Source organism: Chiloscyllium plagiosum, chromosome 40 (assembly GCF_004010195.1).
Source record: "Chiloscyllium plagiosum isolate BGI_BamShark_2017 chromosome 40, ASM401019v2, whole genome shotgun sequence".
In the NCBI taxonomy this organism is placed as follows: domain Eukaryota; kingdom Metazoa; phylum Chordata; class Chondrichthyes; order Orectolobiformes; family Hemiscylliidae; genus Chiloscyllium; species Chiloscyllium plagiosum.
Window position 1 is genome coordinate 790,934 of NC_057749.1, and position 6,646 is coordinate 797,579.

Sequence of the window (6,646 nt, forward strand, 5' to 3'; positions counted from 1 at the left end):
GTCACACTGGGAGATCGCCACACTGGAAGACCGTTACACTGGGAGACCGCCACACTGGGAGATCGCCACACTGGGAGATCGTCACACTGGGACACCGCCACACTGGGAGATCGTCACACTGGGAGATCGCCACACTGGGTGATCGTCACACTGGGACACCGTCACATTGGGAGATCGTCACACTGGGAGATCGTCACACTGGGAGACCGACACACTGGGAGACCGCCACACTGGGATACCGTCACACTGGGACACCGTCACACTGGGAGATCGACACACTGGGAGAACCTAACACTGGGAGACCGCCACACTGGGAGACAGTCACACTGGGAGACCGCCACACAGGGAGATCGCCACACTGGGAGACCGCCACACTGGGAGACAGTCACACTGGGAGATCGCCAGACTGGGAGATTGCCACACTGGGAGACCGTCACACTGGGAGAACGCCACACTGGGAGATCACCACACTGGGAGATCGCCACACTGGGAGATCACCACACTGGGAGGCCGCCATACTGGGAGATCGTCACACTGGGAGACCGCCACACTGGGAGACCGTCACACTGGGAGACCGCGACACTGGGAGATCGCCACACTGGGAGATCGCCACACTGGCAGATCGCCATACTGGGAGACCGCCACGCAGGGAGACCATCACACTGGGAGATCGCCACACTGGGAGACCATCAGACTGGGAGACCATCACACTGGGAGACCATCACACTGGGAGACCGTCACACTGGGACACCATCACAATGGTAGATCACCACACTGGGAGATCGCCATACTGGGAGACCATCACATTGGGAGACTATCACACTGGGAGATCGCCACACTGGGAGACCGTCACACTAGGAGATCGCCACACTGGGAGATCGCCACACTGGGAGACCGTCACACTGGGAGATCGCCACACTGGGTGATCGCCACACTGGGAGATCGCCACACTGGGAGATCGACACACTGGGAGACCGTCACACTGGGAGATCGCCACACTGGGAGACCGTCACACTGGGAGATCGCCACACTGGGAGATCGCCACACTGGGAGACCGTCACACTGGGAGATTGCCACACTGGGAGATCGACACACTGGGAGACCGTCACACTGGGAGATCCCCACACTGGGAGACCGTCACACTGGGAGACCGTCACACTGGGAGATCGCCACACTGGGAGACCGTCACACTGGGAGATCGCCACACTGGGAGATCGCCACACTGGGAGATCGCCACACTGGGAGATCGCCACACTGGGAGGCCGCCACACTGGGAGACCGTCACACTGGGAGACCGTCACACTGGGAGATCGCCACACTGGGAGACCGTCACACTGGGAGATCGCCACACTGGGAGATCGCCACACTGGGAGACCATCACACTGGGAGATCGCCACACTGGCAGACCGTCACACTGGGAGATCACCACCCTGGGAGATCGCGACACTGGGAGACCGTCACACTGGGAGATCGCCACACTGGGAGATCACCAGACTGGGAGACCGCCATACTGGGAGATCACCACCCTGGGAGATCGCGACACTGGGAGACCGTCACACTGGGAGATCGCCACACTGGGAGATCACCACACTGGGAGATTGCCACACTGGAAGACCATCACACTGGGAGACCATCACACTGGGTGATCGCCACACTGGGAGACCGCCACACAGGGAGACCATCACACTGGGAGATTGCCACACTGGAAGACCATCACACTGGGAGACCATCACACTGGGAGATCGCCACACTGGGAGACCATCACACTGGGAGACCATCACACTGGGAGACCATCACACTGGGAGACCGTCACACTGGGACACCATCACACTGGTAGATCACCACACTGGGAGATCGCCACACTGGGAGACCATCACATTGGGAGACTATCACAGTGGGAGATCGTCACACTGGGACACCGTCACAGTGGGAGATCATCACACTGGGAGTGCCTCACACTGGGAGATCGCCACACTGGGAGACCGTCACACTGGGAGATCGCCACACTGGGAGATCGCCACACTGGGAGACCGTCACACTGGGAGATCGCCACACTGGGAGATCGCCACACTGGGAGACCGCCACACTGGCAGACCGTCACACTGGGAGATCGCCACACTGGCAGACCGTCACACTGGGAGATCGCCACACTGGCAGACCGTCACACTGGGAGATCGCCACACTGGCAGACCGTCACACTGGGAGATCGCCACACTGGCAGACCGTCACACTGGGAGATCGCCACACTGGCAGACCGTCACACTGGGAGATCGCCACACTGGCAGACCGTCACACTGGGAGATCGCCACACTGGCAGACCGTCACACTGGGAGATCGCCACACTGGCAGACCGTCACACTGGGAGATCGCCACACTGGGAGACCGTCACACTGGGAGATCGCCACACTGGGAGACCGTCACACTGGGAGATCGCCACACTGGGAGACCATCACACTGGGAGACCATCACACTGGGAGACCGTCACACTGGGACACCATCACACTGGTAGAAATCCACACTGGGAGATCGCCACACTGGGAGATCGCCACACTGGGAGATCGCCACACTGGGAGATCGCCACACTGGGAGACCGTCACACTGGGAGATCGCCACACTGGCAGACCGTCACACTGGGCGATCGCCACCCTGGGAGATCGCCACCCTGTGAGATCGTCACACTGGGAGACCGTCACACTGGGAGACCGCCACACTGGGAGACCGTCACACTTGGAGTTCGCCACACAGGGACATCGCCACACTGGGAGACCACCACACTGGGAGACCGTCACACTGGGAGACCGCCACACTGGGAGATTGCCACACTGGGAGACCATCACACTGGAAGACCGTGACACTGGGAGACCGTCACACTGGGAGATCGCCACACTGGGAGACCGTCACACTGGGAGACCATCACACTGGGAGATCGCCACACTGAGAGACCGTCACACTGGGAGACCGTCACACTGGGAGATCGCCACACTGGGAGACCGTCACACTGGGAGACCATCACACTGGGAGATCGCCACACTGGGAGATTGCCACACTGGGAGATTGCCATACTGGGAGACCATCACACTGGGAGATCGCCACACTGGGAGATCGTCACACTGGGAGACCATCACACTGGGGGACCGTCACACTGGAAGGCTGCCCCACCAGGCACCAGGCCTATACTGCCTTTCTGGGCCATTGGAAATCACCACATCTCTGGGTCTAGGCCGGGAGAAGACACCTTCTGCCAAAGTCGTCGAAAGAAAGAGAGGTACGATAATAAATGCAAACACGTTAAAACAAAAGCATAGAAATAAAGAAAAATAAAACAGATGGACTAAATGAGCTCTGGAGTCCTGAGCTGTGGTGCCTGCACATTGAGCTCCCAGATTGCCACCATCTTAAAACAACACACCAGGGATGTTTGTTGTGCACAAGAGGGGAGGAACAAGAATAGTAGGGCTATATTGAGAGGTGATTCAATAGTGAGGGGAATAGAAAGGAGTTTCTGCAGTCAATAAAGATGGCATGTTGTCTTTCTGCTGCCACAGTCAATGATGTCTCATCTTTGATGAACTATTTGATATTTAGGGAGGACAAAGGATTAGGTAAAGAAGGTGTGGTAGAATTGTTATTAATCAGTATGAATGCAATAGTTAGAAAGGATTTTGGTTTGGAAAACTATGATATGGAATCTATGCGGGTGGAGATAATAAATATAAAAGAGTAGAGAGCATGGATATCTGTTGGTCCCAAACAGCACTGGAGATGTAAGGGAGATGTAAGGGAAGGTGATGGTCTAGGCTATTAATCTGGAGACCCGGGGAATGTTCTGGGGACTGGAGTTTGAATCCCACCATGGCAGATGGTGGAATTTGAATTTAATAAAAATCTGAAATTAAGATTTGACATGAAATCATTGCCATTTATCAGAAAAACCCATCTGGTTCATTAACGACCTTTAGGGAAGGAAACTGCCATCCTTACATCATCTGGTCTACATGTGGAACCTTTCTCATCAAAATCTCTCCTTTATTATACTTACATGCATTCAGCATAATTTCATCTATTGTCTGCCTCTGCTAAAATAACAGATTTGGAGTATTTTGATTACTTTTCTCTCGACCATGCAGGAACTGCTTTCACTTCCTTATGAAAGTGGTGACCAGATCCGTGGTCCTTAAAGCAGATTAAGTTCCAGCAGTATTTGAATGAGATGGATTGTGCCAACACAGGGTTTCTGTTCAGTTGTTCTGCATGAAAGCCTATTCACCATTAATGCACCAATAGTGGAACTATTTTATCTCTCAGTCCAATTCAGGCTCCTACCAGGTAACATATGTGTTCAAATTGACATTTTAATATATTTGCTCTCAACTAAGTTGAATATTGATATATAGCTGCTTTGGAGAACACATATCATTGCACGATGACATATCTGAGAGATGTATCTAACATGCTGTCATCGTATCACAATTTGCTTTATCAGATGCCTGCTATGTTTTTACTTATCTTCCTATTTTACTCTGGTATGACTTTCGTCATCACTGACTGAATGATACTGCACGTATTGCAATCTGGTATGAATTCTTTCAGTATGAATCACATTCCCAAAGTGTTGGCTGGTTTTACAGAACAGATATCATTAACACTCGGTGCAGCTGCCAAAATAGGGTTTCCTTCACAATTGAGCTGGCAGCTGTGGAAATATATATGAAGCAAGTTTTAAAAAAAACTTCTGCCATCAAAGTCAAACTGAGCAACATTACGTAATCACTTGAGTTGGTTGTTTGGAAAGGGATAGTTAGCATTCAGTCCACAATACTACGTCATTGTTTAGTTCTAGTGAAATTGATTATCTTGTTGAAATATTGACAGAACTCCTCACAATTCATTATCTCCCTCTAAAGCATTACACACTGTTCCAGAACAGTGTAACAGTCTGGACTGTGACCTTCCAACTTGCTGCATTTTTTATGTAACTGCTGTGCAATAGGTGAGCTTCTCACTTGGCAAATTATCATTGAAGGAGATCATTGCTTATCAACACAACAACTCACCTTGTTAAGACCCAGCTTCGAGCTGACTGAATAAACTAGAGTTGAAACTTTATTGCTGGAACAGCACAGCAGGTCAGGCAGCATCCAGGGAACAGGAGATTCGACGTTTCGGGCACAGGCCCTTCTTCAGGAATCACCTTCTGAATAAACTAGACTTCAGCAATTAACAAGATAGAAGACAGAGCAGCTACATGGAGATTTAAGCTCACAATTTGCTCCAAATGAGCTCTGTGTTGGATATTAGGCACAAATATTTCAGGAGAAAGTGAGGTCTGCAGATGCTGGAGATCAGAGCTGGAAATAACCCCAGGGCATCAATGTGGATTTCAACAGCTTCCTCATTTCCCCTTCCCCCACCTCATCCTAGTTTCAAACTTCAAGTCCCCTTGACTTGTCCAGACCTGATGAAGGGCTTTTGCCCGAAACGTTGATTTTGCTGAAGCTCCTCGATGCTGCCTGAACTGCCTGAACTGCTGACCAGCACCACTGATCCAGAATCTGATTTCCAGCATCTGCAGTCATTGTTTTTACCTTGTATCTCTGGCATGTTCACTCACTGTCATAGCGCTCAATCACTCTGTATCTACCCTTACAGCATTCCTGCCTTGTATTGCCTTTTTGCACTTTTCTCCCTCAGTAACCAGGATCACAGTATTTTTTGTTTTGCTGTGCTGGTTAGCACAGACACCAAGCCAAGAAGCTTGTCATGGTGGCCTTAGCTTTCAGTCAAGAGAAGGGAGATAGCCTTCACTCAGGGGCTGCCAGCAGAGTCTGCCAAGGGTAATCCCCAATACAAGTCTGAGGGCTTGGACACAGTCAGGGAGATCAGGGCCAGGAGGGGCAAGTAGCTGAATATCGAAGCCCACAACCACTGTGACCCTTACTGTCCTATTGTAGGATGTTCCCTCTTGGAATGAGAAACAGGCAGCTATTACAGGAGGTGGGAGTGAGTGGCACAGCTGTTATTGTTGTTGCAGTTAGGGAGGTGTTCCAAACGAGAGTAGGCAACACAGAGGGAATGCAGGGGTTAATGATGTCAAGGATGGAGTCAGCGACAGTGAGTGTGGATAGATGTTGCAAGCAATAACGGTGCATTGTGTGCAAACATGAATTGTTTTCACTAGAGCATCAGAGGCTGAGAGGTGACTTGATCAAAGTATATAAAATTCTACAAGGCATGAATAGGAGGATTGCAGGAGTCTTTTGCCCAGGATGGAAATTTCAAATAGCAGGCATTAGGTTTAAGGTGAGAGCGTGAAAATTTAAAAGAAATGTGCAAGGGAAGTTTTTTTTAACTTTGGGGGTAGTTGGTGTTTGTAATGCACTGCCAGGGGGCGGTGGTAGAAGCAGGCACATGAAAAAAGTGTAACAGAAACATGAACAGGATACAGACACTGTGCAGGCAGATGGAATTAGTTTAGAATGTCATCATAGTCGGCATAGACATGGTGGGCTATTCCTGTGCTGTACTATTCTACATTCTATGTTCTATAGTAGAGCTTGAGCCTTGGTGACAGTTGGATGCAGTAGCAGAGACAGAGTAAGATATTAAAGAGGAGATGATGGCATTTATCATGGCAGAGCGAAGGCAA